This window comes from Vigna angularis, chromosome 1 (assembly GCF_016808095.1).
Source record: "Vigna angularis cultivar LongXiaoDou No.4 chromosome 1, ASM1680809v1, whole genome shotgun sequence".
NCBI lineage: Eukaryota > Viridiplantae > Streptophyta > Magnoliopsida > Fabales > Fabaceae > Vigna > Vigna angularis.
In genome coordinates, this window is record NC_068970.1 from 50,673,230 (window position 1) to 50,689,198 (window position 15,969).

The window sequence follows — 15,969 nt, forward strand, 5'->3', positions numbered from 1 at the left end:
CAGTGATGCAAGTTCAAGCTACACAAATTATTTCTTCAACTACAAACTTCTGAATTAAAATCTCAATGATTAAAATGATTTACTATGTCTTTAAAACTTTATATAAAAGTTTCATTTTGATTCAATGGTTAAAAAAGAGAGAATAAAAACTTTTACCAAAAAGAACTAGATAGCATGTGGAGACCTAACGTTTACACTAAAATACATGAATTATTTCTCTTAGCATAAACCATGTGGAGAACTATATTCTAACAATACTCTTCAAAAGCACTACAAGAAAATAAGTATTTAGTATAGGTTTTTTTTTCAATTGGTGGAAGTTTTTATCGTCCTCAAATTAATTTACGGATATTTTTCAAACATCTACCATTAGAGTCGCCAAAATCGATTTGCGCAGATTTTTAATGACCTTTGGTATTGGATTTATATTACAGAAGTGTCTTTGTGAAATATTTTATCCTCTTTTATTAGTGACTCTTATTTTGTGAAGGTTTAAAATTAATTTCAACAATATATATAAATAAATAAAAATAAGATTAAGAACATTGAATAAAACAAATATGAAAATAAAGATAAATGAAAACGAGAGTTTACATACCCACTCATTAAAATAAAATAAATATAAATAATAAAAACAAATAAACTAAAAAATGAAGTTAATATATAATGCCTTATCAAATAAAATAAATATTAAAATAATATAAATACAAATGAGATTATAAACATGTAATACAAATTATTAGCCTCAATAAAATCTTACTGCATAAATCTTAAAAAAATTAGTTTAAAAAGATAAATAGCGAAAGGAAAAATAGTAACCGGGGAATGAAAAGAAGCATAACCATTTTTGTTTTGGCTATGGTTCTTTTGGTGTTAGCAAAAGAAACTTTTTGTGTATATGTGTGTACAAACGTCTTATATGAAGTTAATGGTGTCCTTTAACATGAATTCAATTTGACATATATAATTTGATTACATATGTGATTTTTTTAAACTTTAACATGAATTCAATTTGACATATATAATTTGATTACATATGTGATTTTTTTAAAATGACATGAATCACTTTAAAAAGCGAATTTTAAATTTAATTTAACTTTATAAATTAAAACTATATTGATTTATATAATATAATTTGATATATTTTTAATTGACATGATAATTGTAATTTTGTGTGAAAAGATTCAACAATTGCATTGACTTTTGGCAAGTGTAGCGTGGTGGCTCATTCCATATTAATGTTGGATTGCCAAACACGTAAGAAAGCATATTAATAAGTAATAAAAATAGTAAACATATGCAGTGTTAAGTGTAAGAACCTAGAACTTCAAGAATTTACCGAGTTGTAAAAAGTTCAAGTTATAATGTAAAATAGAATGTTGTCAAAGTTTGACATGGTTTACTATTTTTATAATAACTTTTTACAGAAAATATCAATTGAGTTGATTATTCTTTTATTGGATAATAGACTCAAAGAACTTCGACTTGAGTACTCATACGCGTATTTTCAACTTCGGGAAAGGGGTCAACCGGACTGTCAAAGTTGCGATAATTGTGCTGCTTGGGGACTTGCGCTCAACGCCCTATTATAGGGGCGTCCGAGCGCGAGCGTTGTCAGTTTTCACGTTTTCAGATTTGAAATGAGTGAGGATTGCGTGGAAAGTTTAGGAATATGCTCCAGAACCATAATGTTGGTCCCTTGGGCCAGAGAGGAGCGTGGGCAGACCTCCTTTCCAATTGTTAAGAGCTTCTTAGTGGATTAAGGGGCCATGGTGTCTCTTGGACATATCTACAAGTGTGGGAAAAGGAGGAAATGGGTTCTGCATTGTGGGAGTGAAGTCGTTGCTGCAAAATCTATGAGAGAGGTGAAGTTGAGAGCTTCTGGAGTCGCAAGGAGGCCAAGGTGCTGCAGGTCTTGTGAAGATGGATTCAAGGTTTACAAAGGAAGTCTTCAAGAGGTAAGGGGAGCTAGATTCTTTTCTTTGGGTTGTATGAACAATACATGTGCTGAAATATGTAATATTCTGTTGTTTGATGAATAAGTTTGTGTTTAGAGTGACCTTGTTTTGTATGGATCTGTATGAGTGAATGTGGAACTGAAAATTGTTGTTGTAAATGGGTCTAAGTACATCAAAAGTCAAAATTCATGGTTGTTGCCAACTGGTATGGGCTGGACGCCCTCTGGTTCGCGCCCAGCGCCTCCCGAGCGCCTTGAATGCGAGGCGATTCGCACTCAGCGCCCCCCGAGCACCCCTGGATGCGAGGCGGTTCGCGCCCAGCGCCCCCCGAGCGCCGCTGGGCGTACCAGCATGTTGTTGTCTTTGTTTTTGATAATTTTGGGGTTCTGGATGTCCGTTTTGGATGTTCCTTAGGTCGTTTTGGGGGTTTTGAACCTATATGGAACTGTTGGTGATGGTTTCAAAGCCATTTTCTTTGTCTAAGTATGAGTTACGAGGTTTTGTGTTGTTTAGTGGTTCTCTTGGGACTGTTATTGCCTGGTAATGTGTATTGGATTGATTAATGTTGTTTTCTTAACAGATTGTCATGTATGGTTATGTATGAGACTTGGGTGGTTGGAAAGAATATGATTGTCAACTATAATGATGTGACTTATGTGGGAAGTATGTGAATGTATGAGATATGTTGGATTCACTATAATAATATGATGGTATCCGATTATTCATGTCTTGGGTTAAGTTTCAAAGTGACATTATGGTTCATGGACGTAATTCCATGATCCTCAAGGAGAGGATACATGGTGGTGCTCTGGTGGTGTGTAGAATGATTCGCATGGTAGCTTAGTCTTGGAGGTTTTCCTGACGCTCCAATGGTCTTTCATTCTCAAGTAGAGAGCATTGATTCATGTGGTGAGGAGTAGCAGGAGGTCCTGGTCTTGGGTGCTTCTAGTATGGCCCAAGGTGAGTGATAACGGACTAACCTCGTGAGTGTGGTAGGGTGAAACCCATTGGCAATGGCTTTGCAAAGCAGTAGAGGCCACCACGAGTGCATAACCCGCCATAGCTCGACAATCATTCTAGTCTGGACAAGTCGGTTTATAAAGTAACAAGTCTTGTGATGTCATTTTACCATGTTTGAGTGACTTTTGCATGTCGTGTGAGGTTGAATAACATGCTTTTTTATATCTAGCTCACCCTTGCTTGTTTATGTTGCTTGTGTATGTTTCTTTTGCGATGATCATCCACTTGGGTGGGAGCAGATGGCGAGGAGGATCTTTTGGAGACGGCCTAGGAAGTTGAGGACAATGTTGCTGCCTACTCTCCTTAGGATGTTATCGATTATTGTCTGTATTTTGAAATATTGTTTCCCTTTAAGTTTACAGTTTAGATCTCTTTGGAGTTGATGTTTAATTTCTGAAGTTACTTTGAGGATGATTGTAATCCTTAATTACTCTTGACTGCTTTCCTATATTATGTATGATGACGTCTTTATTATATATGCTTTCTATATATAATTGGGATGTCACATTAAGGAAGTATTTGTTGGTTGATTTGATTATTTGATGTGTATAAAAGGGAAGGTGAAAGTGTGTGGAATATGCAGATTATTAATTTTTTACATTTATAACGTTAAACTAAATAATTTAAATATAAAATACATAAAGAATGATTAAAAAGTATATCAAGAGTTTAAAGATATTTAATAAAATATATTAAGATTAAAATAATAAGACTTATATTTTTAAATTTTTCATATTTTTAAATAATTTAATTCATTTTACACACATTATTATTTTGACTGTTACATAATTTAATAAATATTTTATTTATATTAATCAAGGCTTAGAATCACTATATTTCAGGAAAAAACAATGGATACATAGATAGTAGATAAATTTGTAGTCTTTCAAAAATGTTTTTGTTGGTTAGTGAATATTTGTAAAAAATTTATTAACTATATACAAAGCAAAACATTGAAGTATTACAATAAAAAATGTTCTTTTGAGGATTAAATATATCGAGGATCTGGTTCGAGGATTTAATAATTTATCGTGATTGATTTGTTGTGTTAGAGGTTTAAGGATGCTATTGTTATTACTATTGGCACTACAAAAATATGTAATTTTTCTAGGGGTTTTTTTAGCATTACGTGGGGTTTTAACCCCCAAATTACACGTTTCCCGCGGTTGCAGAAAACCACTTCAAACAATAGTCACAAAATTACCGACGATTTACGGCAAAACCGCCCCTATATCCAGGGGTTTTCGGAACCCCCAGAACTAACCGAGGTTGTGCTGAAGCGCCTATATTTTCAAGGGTTTTTGAAAAATTGTCGAAACTAACCAGGGTTTCCAAAAAATCGCCGAAAATGTGTTCAGATCATTTTTTTGTGTTCAAATTGAATTATGATAAATCTGATTCAAATTGAATTTATAAATCAGGTTTTAATATAATCTAAAATTGAATATTGTTATATAAAGTAAATTATATTGTTCAACATACATTATTAAAGACAATAGATATTCAATACTATAAAAAATAAAAACAACGATGTTCAGTACTATAAAAATTAAAAACAAAGATGTTCAATACAAAAAATTAAAGACAAAGATGTCTAACAAAGATGTTCAATACAAAAAATTAAAGACAAAGATTTTTAAGGTTCTTCTTCTTCGTTTCTTCCATGTTCTTTATTATCCCTCTCATAAAATAAGGCAACTGGTTTCCTGTATTGAACATAAACTCATATGTTAGCATCAAGCCATCCATACCAAGCTTTTCTTTATCCGATAATAATACAAAGAGACCTTAAGTAAAAAGCTAATAAAGAAATCATGAAATGAGGCCAAATGAAGTTTTACACAATTCAATGAAACTGCAAAAGATAATGCATGTCACCAATGGCTAACAAAAAGATTATTTATAATCAGTTATTGTCATAATCCGTTATAAAAAATATTGCTTGGATATGTTACGTGACAACATATTATAAGATAGTCCATTTCAATAAACAAGATGTCTAATAAATCACATTTTTCATAATTAAGTTAAAAATAAAAAAGGTATTAAATTATTTGTCATAATTTATTTCGTATTATAAATCATAAACACTTTAAGGTTAGAAATAAAATAGAAAAACAAGAAAATCACCTATCAGATTTTAATAATAAGCTTCAAGATTTTGCATGAAATAAGATAGATTTTTCCTTTAGCTCCCCAAAATCATATCATTCAAATACGCACCTAGTTTCTGAAACATAGCTAAAACAACTTGTAATACTCTATCCCAGACTGTAGTAATAATGAAGTAAGCTCTCAATAGTTGCGCAACAAAACTTGCACAAACAGGAAACTAGAGGAACAAATGCATATCAATGAAGAAACAAGAGGAGATCAATGAATAAATGCAAATCATCATGTACACCTTAAGAAGATGCATTAAATAATTAACAAAGCACGTTTTAAGTACCCCAAGCTCCATCCCAGAGAAAAAGAAAGAGAAAAATGTTCATCTTTTTGAATCATGACAAATGTTCATCTTTTTAACAGGTTAACCTTTTTTATAAACCTTTTTAATCTGAGAACTAAGCCTTCTCAAAACTAGGTGGGGCCAAACACATAGATTTAATGATATGAATTACATATGCTTTTGCAAACCCATTTAGAGTAAACTCTCTTTAACTGGTTATTCCAAAAGTTCAGTTTAGTTTTAATTCATGCCTTCTAGTCAGTCTATTTGAATTTGACGATATGGGCAACCCAACTAATCCAATACCTTAAGAACTGTAACTATCAACATGGTCAGTTCAAGCAATAAAAATAAAATCAGTACTACATAAAAATGCCTACCATGGACCTCATCAACTAATCGCTTGAAATCCTCAAGAGTACCATATATGCTACTAACAGCAAAATAATTTGTAACCTGCACCATTGAATCAATGTTTGAGCATGTCACTAAAGGTCAGAGTGGTAATAAAATTCTAGCAAAACTTATAAACAACTATAAGCAGCATGCCAGCATGTACAAGGTGTGCACATAGTTTGTGTCAGTGTCAAGACTTAAAAAAAAACATGTATGCCTTTTGTACAATTCATACACATAACTTAAAATAAAGAATCTTAATCACTCTGTAATTACCATGAGAAAAATAAGAATTACAACATTAACTTACTCTGTAACCAACAGTAAAATAATCCTTATGTTCAATAATTACAATCAGTTGGATGACATTGTATCCAGCTTCCTTAATGTAAGGAAGAACCTGCATTGTTTATTGAGAATATTTTGCAACAATAGAAAATCAACAGAACCAATTACAAATATAGACATGGAAGATATGTATAATGGAATAATTATAAATTCCAACCAAAAGAAATGGGGGAAACCTTGTCTGTGAAATCATTGAATGAGGATATTTTGGGTTCAGAACCACTAATTCCAACATGAGCATCCTATATTCGCAGGGACTTTGGTACTTTGGGACTTCTATTTTTCCACTTTTATGCTTGCTCAAGGGGTGCTTCCAAGTGAATTGCATAAGCTTGCTTTCCATCAACCTTTGCAATGCATTAAATCAGCATCATTGATAACACAAATCAAAGGACCTCCATCTCCATCCTCCAAAAACAAAGTGACCAAAGGTCCAGACGAATTTTTCCATAAGCACTTTAAGGAAAAACTATAAAAAAAAAGTTAGAAATAAAAATTTAGGAACATTATTGTAGTACTTCTTATTTTAACATATCTTTCAAGACATCAAGAATATAGAGAATTTGTTGAGCTTCCTCAGTTCCTTCACCGGTATTGCATTTGCTCCACCAACAAGCAATATAAACCAATCGCGACTTCACCCAACATTTTCACCACCACAAGCCACCGCGAGACAAAATTAGAACCTGCGAAAATCCCCAAATTAAAGACCAGAAAAATCCTTAATCACGATAACCCTAACTCAGGCAGATGTTTAACCCCAAATTCGCGGACCTTAATCGCTAGTTTCTCCACGTCGTCGGACCACTACAACTCTTCCATGTAAGCCACTGCAAACGACGCCTCTAGCACCTTCATCTTCTTCGAGCTTCTATGGAAACCTGCAAAATCAAAAACCCAAGGCAGACCCACATATACATAAGGAAATGGTAAGTGTGAAGACAATGGAGAGGGAAATAGAAAATGGAAAAAAGGAAACAGATGAAAGTCGTGCAAATTCTTTTTTTAACAATTAAGTCGAAAATTACTCGAGGTTGTTAAAGCCGCTGGAGATAAACCCCTATTATAATACATTATTTTTGTAGTGTGGGTATGGAGTGGTTGTTATGGTTGATATATTCAATGTGTTTATATTTTATTATTATTATTGTTTTATTAGTAACTTATCCCATACATGTTTGTGTGTGGGCATGTGAATGAAATGATCGTATAATTTGTGATGTTATACGGGAGTAGGTGATGCTACACATGAAGATAAAACATGATAGATCCATGAGATGACGGGAAACAGACTTGGGGTTTTTGTTACAGTTATTGCAATTGAGTCTTTAAAACAAATTAGAGTTATTTTATTTCCTTCGTTATTTGGGTTTTTTCTAAATAATGCAATGGGACAAGTATTTTGAAACTATTATGAGATGCAAGTTTAAATGCTGAGGTTTTTGAAAAATAAGTTTCCACGTTATAAAAAAGTTTTGAAAATTACAGGTTTTTGTAATGATCCGTGACACCCTGAAATTTGGGGTGTTATAGGTTGCACTTAATCTGAAACGGGAGGGAGTGACCCGATAAGTTGCACGTTTCAGTGGAGCTTCATAACCAATTTTAGGCCATTGGCCATCATATGTGCCATCAACGAGCAGGGTTTCCAAACACAGGCCATTTGAAACAAGTTCACAAAATGTTGCTCCTCATCTTGGACACAACTTAGTTATGTTTTTTTAAATTATAAAAGTGGCATAAGTGTTTGATGTTCTATAGGAATGGTGAATGATGTTCCTTTCCTAAGAATGTTTTGACTTGGTTAAGAAGGATCTTGAAGTCAAGAAGGTAGCTGTGGAGATAGAGTTAAATGGGTGTATTAGAGAGTCCCAATCAATGGAATGGATCAGTCCAGATTAAGTGGGTGTAGTGAACAATCTAATGCTTTAGTTAAGGGTATTCAAATTGATATTAAACAAGATATAGGTTTAGATGTTTATACTAAATGAATATATGGAAAATTGATTTTTTGAAATTTATACAAAAGATGTTTCTCATATGTAGGATTTAATATAGTCTTTATAGTTTTGATTGTCTAGAAATGGATTGCATATTACTATTGTGCAAGTCTGATTTTGTGAATGTGGGGTAGACAAACAAAAAAAATTGCATCGGACTCACTAGTCCAAAAACAACGTATAGTGTCACGTGTTCAACGTCCTACCACCGAATACCAACGTAAAAAATGTCCGGTGGCATTTTTGTAAATAAATGTAATTATGAGATGTCATTTAAAATTGTAATTTGACGTACATTTGTTATATTGGATAAATTTTGCGAAAATGCTTGGTGCGAATGTGAAAATGTATTTACGTATGACGTCGAATTCCCTAGAATTAGAATTCCAAATGATATAAAACGTCATATGCCCCAACGTTAGATGTTAAAAAGTTAGTGAATTCTATAAAAATGTGAGCTTGTTAAAAGGTAATTGGTCCACATAATTACATTTTTTTAATTATTTTTATACATAGAAATCAAAATTTAGATAACAAAATCATGGTGCACCGGTTTCAAAATTTGGACTTTTCATTCTTCTCTCGCGAAACCTAAAATTTTGGGCTTTCCATCCCTCATCTTAGGCGATTCACGACAACTCTCTCCGCACATCTTAATGTTTGTTCTTTTCATCAGAGTTTGAGATCAACCCTCACGAACCACCGAGCTTTTTCTCGGCAGTTACCGATTCTTTTTTTTGCTATCATTTTCGATTTTGAAATGACGTCTGTTTCAGCTCTAGCTTACCTACCAAGTTTGTTCCTAAACCTTACTTAGTTCGTCAAGGCTAAATCCACTTCTAAACCCTTACTATCATTTGATTTGTTGTTTTTTTACGTATAGTAGTTAAACTAATTCTAGGCTCTTAACTTGGTCCGATTCAGATTTAAACTTGCTTTTTGAATTTGATTTGCATATCTTGCAATTTAATTTATCCAGTAAACTGTTGTATTGAACGACTATTATATTATTTTTACTCTTATTGAGACTAAAAATCTTTTTACCAATATTTAATTGACAGTAAATATGTAATCAGATTAATTTTGATTGCCAATAAATTTAATTTAGATTCTTTTGTTAGGATTTTTATTTATTGCATTGATAGTTAATTAGTGTAATGCATTAATCAATCATATTAATTTTGATTACCAATGAATTTAATTTTGATTATTCTGATAAGATTTTTATTGGTGGCATTGATAGTTTTATTGTGTAATGTATTTCTATCAAATAAGCAGGCTCTAAAAAGAGTGCAGGAATTAGATTTTTGAGGATTGTATTAATTTATTGGAATCCCTAAAGTTTTGTAGTTGTTCGAGTAGTTTATTCCTAGTTCTACCTCCATTGCGGACTAATAGTTTGAACTATTTTTTCCTTCTATAAATTTAGAGTCTTTTAAGTAGAATTGATAAAAACGAGTAACTCGGCTCGATCTGGCATCACAGGTTAGTCACTTAGTGAGTCAACCCAACCTAGTTCACTAATTAGCAAGCTAAAAAATTTCAAACCTGACCCGACTCACTACGGGTTGGTGTGTTAAACAGATTGGCTCACTGGCCACTTATTATAAGTTTTTTTAAAATAAAAAAATGATATCTTTTTTTTATTCAAATATAAATAAATTTCACTCTAAAAATAATGTTAAACTCCGACAATTCAAAAGAAAAGAAATATATCATACAATCCAAGCGTAATCTAAAAACAAGCACAAAAGACAAACAAATAAGTTTTTAATATTGATAATTTTTGTATCACTTGTCCATTCATAATATTAGAGTCTTGAATAGATAAATCTATAATATTTTTCTCTCTTAAAACATCTTCTTCTTTATCACCATCTACAATATAATAAAAAAAGTGCTAACTAATTATATTAAAACATAAAATAATAAATAATTAAATTAAATTAGGTGGGTTGGTGAGCCAACCCGGCTCACCAAGTTAAACTCGGTGAGCCCGGTTGTAAACTAACCCGCATAAAAAAAATTACATTTTTGTTAAACCCAACCCGCATAGCTATAGGATAAGTTTCATGGTATTCACATTTTTGTCAAACCTAACTCGTATAATGTTTAAGGTTCTTATTAAATGGAATTCACTTGATGATGAGAAACATGCATTTAACTTGAAAATGTTAGAAGAAAGACTAGTATCGTCTTTCTCAATTATTGATATGTAAATTATGTATGTTTTGGATAATTTCAAATAATGTCAACTGATTTTAAGATAAATTCTAACATGGTATCAAATCTTGGTAATTATTTATTATAGTAGGTTCTTCTTGTTTCATACATAGTTTATATATTTCATTTATGTTTTCTAGGTTTTATCTTCTAAAATTGAATCCTTATGTCTATGTTTTTACCAATAAAGAGCATTGGTACCTTGAAGCTATTGAAGTTTTGATGATGTTACAAGCTGAAGAATTGAAGACTCTCGTTGTATTTACATTTAAATCATTTTGTAGAAATAATTGTATAGGAATAACTTTGATGATGTAAGAGTACTTAGAAGTTTTCCTTTTTAGAGAATCTTTGCACAGATAATCGATTATTTTGTGTGATAATCGATTATCACAAGCTAAAGTTGAAAGAGATTGCTCGCGCAAATAATCGATTATTCCTCAGGATAATCGATTATCACTTTCTGAAAACCCCATAACGGATACAAATAATCGATTATCGCTTGATATAATCGATTGTCACTAGAAGTCGGGAGATGTCTTTTCAGTTTCTGACCCTACACGAACCAGGGCATATAAATAGAGGTCCTCACAGCTCTTAGAAGGTAACTTTTCATTTGCGAGTATTAGAACTGTGTTCTAAAGGGAAACTCTCTGTGAGTGAAAAGAAAACTAAGCCATTTGAGAATATAGATAAAGGCTAAGGAAGTTCTCAAGTGTTAGTGTGCTCGAATCAAGTCTTATGAATAGGAGACGTTTACGCTTAATATGTCTAAGTCGAAGCGGTTCTCTTCAAGTTGATTAAGTTGAAGTTCTTCCGTTTGTTGGTCGAAGGAAGCTTTTTTCTGTTCTTTAATATTTGCTTATCTAATTGTAATATGTAAAACTACATTTTAGTGAAAAAGGTATAATCACTGTTTATAGTGATTAACGACTGCACGTAGAATCTTTTGATCCGATCTAGGATAAAACATTTTGTGTAATTTTCTCTATCTCTGTACTTTTAGTTTACCAACTATTTGATAAAAGTCCTAAGAGAAAATCATAATTTTTAAAAGAACAATTCACCCATCCCTTCTTGGCTTTTGATCGTAACACACTCTTTAAAACATTTTTGTTGCATGATACTAGTTGCTCCAATATCGGTATCAGAGCTTGCTTTGATAGTTTTTCAAATTTTTCAAAATTGGGCGGTCATAACCAAATGTATGCAGAGGGTGCGTCATTGATAGACCTCCTTTGTTTACGGGGGAAAATTATGCTCTTTGGAAAGTAAGAATGCAAAATTTTTTGTTGTTTATTGACAGTGGTATTTGAGAAGTTGTTTTGAATTGACCTTTTGTTACTATAAATGATATGCAGGTAGAAAAATCATATTTGCAATTATCTGTTGGAGAAAACAGACGAGCTCAATGTGATATACAAGCTCACAATATAATACCCTCTACTTTGGTATTAGATGAATTTTACAGGATTTCAGTGTGCAAAACGGCTCAGGAGATGTGGGAAGTTCTTCAAGTAACTCATGAAGGAACTGATGATGTGAAGCGTGGTAGGAAGAACACCCTGATACATGAGTATGAGATGTTCAGGATGCAACAGGGTGAAACCATTGCTGATGTGCAAAAACGCTTCACACATATCGTCAATCATCTTTTTGGTTTAGGTAAGAAATTTCACACTGACGAATTAAATGTTAAAATTCTGAAATCTTTGAGCAGGACGTGGTAGCCAAATGTTATTGTGATAACTAAGTCTCAGGACTTGATGTCCATGTCTATGGCTGTGCTTTTTGGAAAGTTGAGAGAGCATGAGCTCGAGGTTGGAGGATAATGCATCTAGCACCTCTAGTTCAAGTGATTATGTTGAAGAAGCAAACTTGTGTTTGACAGCTAATATTGATGACATTGTAAGCCAAGTAAGTTGCTCTAGCCTTGACAGTAGTGAATTTGATTTACAAAAGGCTTTTCTTGAATTACTTAATGAATATGAGAAATTGAATGCTGCTCATAAAAAGCTGAAAAAGGAATTAAAAGAATTTCAAATTAAATATGAGAAGGCATTAGATGAGGAAGTTATTTTAAGAAATAAAATCTGCAATTTAGAAATTAAAGAGAGTGCAAATGTTGAACATCCTATTGAATGTCTATCATGCAAAAGTCATATGTTTAATATTGATATTTTAGAAAATTTGCTTAAAAGGCTACACAATATGCATCTTGTATAAATAATGGAGTTAAGAAGAAGTCTTTCAAAAATAAAAGTGTGCTTTAAAAAAACAATCAAATTGGAAGAACCCGTAGTGTGTGGGTTGAAAAAGGAACTGTCTGTTATAGAAATTCAAATGTTGTCACATGTTTTTACTGCATGAAAAAAGGGCACACTTCTAACAAATGTAGGATCGAACATTTTGATGTTCCTAATGGAAAATGTGCTTGGATTCCTGTTATAAAATAATTTTCCTATAACCTTAAAGGACCCAAATAGGATTTTGGGGACCAAAAGTCTATTGCTTTGTTTTGCCGGTTACATTTTCAAAAGGAAAAGAAAGTTCTATGGTATGCTGGTACTTTTTAATATTTTTTAAATAATTTATGAATGTTAGATATGCCTTAGGATGGAAATTTAGTCCAAATTTTGTGTTTTTTGAAAAAAAACACGTACCAATCGATTACCAAGGGTAATAATCGATTATCTCGGTCTCAAAATATGAATTTTAGCATTTTGACTCGCAAATAATCGATTATCATGAGTGATAATCGATTATCTTAAGTTAAAACGTTACAAAAACGTTTTTTTTTAATTTTAAAAATGTTTTCGATTTTAAAAGGTATAGTTCTTTTAGGGAGAGTAATTTTTAATGAATTAGAAGGTTCAATTCTTCTTAATTTAACTAACTTAGGGGGAAATGTTTTTTTATTGACATCTTATGTGATATTCTTATCATAACTTGTACCTATTTAAGGGAGTTGTTAGATATCTTGTTATTTATCTATATTCTGGTATGTCATGACGTATTTGCCTCTCATTTTATGAAATTTCAAATTTATTATATTTTGAATTGCATCTATTATTTTGTTGAGGGGGAGAACCATTTGAGGCAGAGTCTTTTCACTTCGACCTTTTTTGTTTATGATAAAAAAGGGGAGAAAACTTTCTAATTAGTGTGCGCTTATTACTAACATGATTATGTGTCTGGAAGACTGAATTTGTGCAGAAAAATTAGAAATTCTTTTAACAAGAGATATTTTTTATCATCATAAAAAAAGGGGAGATTGTTAGCAATGATCAACATTGGTATCTTAAAGCTACTAAAGTTTTGATGATGTTACAAGCTTAAGAATTGAAGACTCTTGTTGTATTTACAAGAAATATGTTTATTACCGAAGGATTAATACCGACGGTCTTTTATCCTTCGGTAAGGCAGTGACAGTAGCGAAGGAATACGCCCTTCGCTAAAAGGTTCAAGTGAAATGAGAATTTGGGATTTCGCTATCCCATTCTCCCAAATTCAGTATTATGAAATCTTCTTCCTCCCAAAACCTCTCGCTTCTTCCCGCTTCTCTCTCGCCAAACTCCAACACCACCCCTCCCTCCTCTACGCCAAATGCAAACCCTCCGATGACATCGACACCTCCGACAACGTCAACCCATTGGAAGACATTGATTTCAACCCCCGGAGCCTGCGGAGGGATTTGTCGCTCCTTCCTCCTTCGACGATGGCCCCCTCAAGACGGAGGACGAGATCGCCGCAGCCTACGAGGAGCTCTACGGCCCCACCTTCAGTGGCGTTTCCGTGCTCGGGAATGACGTCTTCGAAACGGACGCCCTGGTGAAGCAGGACACGGGGTTCGGGTCCAACACGAAGAAGGAGAAGGTCTGCGACGGGTTCGAAGATAGGGTGGTCCAGGTGAGAAGGGTGACGAAAGTTGTTAAGGGAGGGAAGCAGTTGCCGCCGTCGCCGCCGTTCAAAAGTCCGCCTCCAATGCCAAGAGGAACATCGTGAAGGTTCCAATGACTAAGTACTCCACTTTTCCCCACAGGTACACACTCAGTTTTTGCTTAGAATGTTATAGTTCTTTTGCTTCCTTGTATCTTCTGGAATTGGAGACTGAGATTAAGATTGAGATTGAGTTTCAGTTTGCTTCTCTTGTATTCATCATGTTTCCCCTTGTTGGTTCATCCCAAGAGCACTAGAAAATTACAAGCAGCCCTTCACGAACCAAAGATAATAACCACATTAAGATAGGGTATTTCATCAAATTCCATATTCTGAACTTTTATTCAAGAAAATTAGCAGCATAATCTGTTCATGTTTCCCCTTGCCTAATTTCCAATCTTGCAAGTTAATTCCTTGTTTATTAAATGTGAGTTCTGTCTCTGAAGCGAACTCTTTTTCTTCTGTGATTGGTTAAGATGAGTCCAAGACTTCAGTTTGAGATTACACTACATGACTTTCTCTTATGGGCTTCAATGGGGTTCTTGATGTCAAATGGTATACTTGCAATTAGACTATCAAACAAAGAGGAGAATTCAAGAAGGCATAGAATTGTGTTCTATGTTCATTCAATTTTACAAGCAAGTATATCTAAGTCCACATTACATCACAACTCCAAATCAAATGTAATAATTGATTGTTTCTACTGTAAGTTCTTTTACTTTAACTTGAAAAACAATGATCTAAAAAATCATAGAACAAGAATTTACGGTAGTGAGAAAATAAGTGCTGTGGAAATGGCCAAAAGAGTTGTAAACAGTATTTTCAATATGGTCTATGTGCTTGTTGTAATAGTATTTTCAAAATATCTATCTACTTTTATCTTCACCTTGCTCAATTGAATGCATAATTAGTACTGTTAGTACATGTCTATATGAGTTGAAGGGGATATATAAATGAATTCAGAACTTGTTTGCCCTTTTTAACCTCTAACTTTAAATCCAATTCATTTGGAAAGCCTCTGGATCTGTTAATGGCCATATATTAGTTTTATAAGGTTAGTTGTAGCATTGATTTACTGTTAGATTCCGAATTTTAGTTCACTGTAACTCATTTTACATTTGATTGACTAAGTTCTATAGAAGTTAATAAAATTTCATTTGCTTGGTGTGAATGTATAATTACTGAAAAGATTGCTTTATTTTTTACTTGCATCTAAACTCTATTGTACTCTATACAGCAGGATCATTCTAGACATAAACATGTATATATATATATATATATATATATATATATATATATATATATATATATATATGTATTTGAATGGAATTATATCATGTTACAACATCTTGTTGGTAGTTTATGGTTAATGATTGAATCTTGATTGTCTAGGGTGTGATTATTTCACATACTTAAGAGTTTGATATGTGGCTCATTACTTTCTATGGTATTTAAGTTGGTATGAATTACTAAGTATAACTTTCGGTCAAAGCAAAGATAGGTATGTTATGTTGATCATGTATAATATCTAAGCTAAGTTAATTGTATGGAATCAAGTTAACATATAATGAAAAGGATAAGGTAAGTGTTATGTTAAGTAAGCATAAGTATTATTGATATAAAAAGAATGTGCAAA

At 32.8% G+C, this 15,969-nt stretch overlaps 1 long non-coding RNA gene across 1 annotated transcript; it reads right to left on the reverse strand.

Moving 5' to 3' along the window:
* Window positions 1–5,819: 5,819 nt before the first annotated feature.
* LOC128194909 (uncharacterized) lies at window positions 5,820–7,123 on the reverse strand. Its single transcript, XR_008246358.1, has 3 exons — window positions 6,946–7,123; window positions 6,690–6,857; window positions 5,820–6,579 (listed from the first exon to the last, which is right to left on the reverse strand). It is a non-coding gene; the product is annotated as an uncharacterized LOC128194909 (long non-coding RNA).
* Window positions 7,124–15,969: the final 8,846 nt, after the last annotated feature.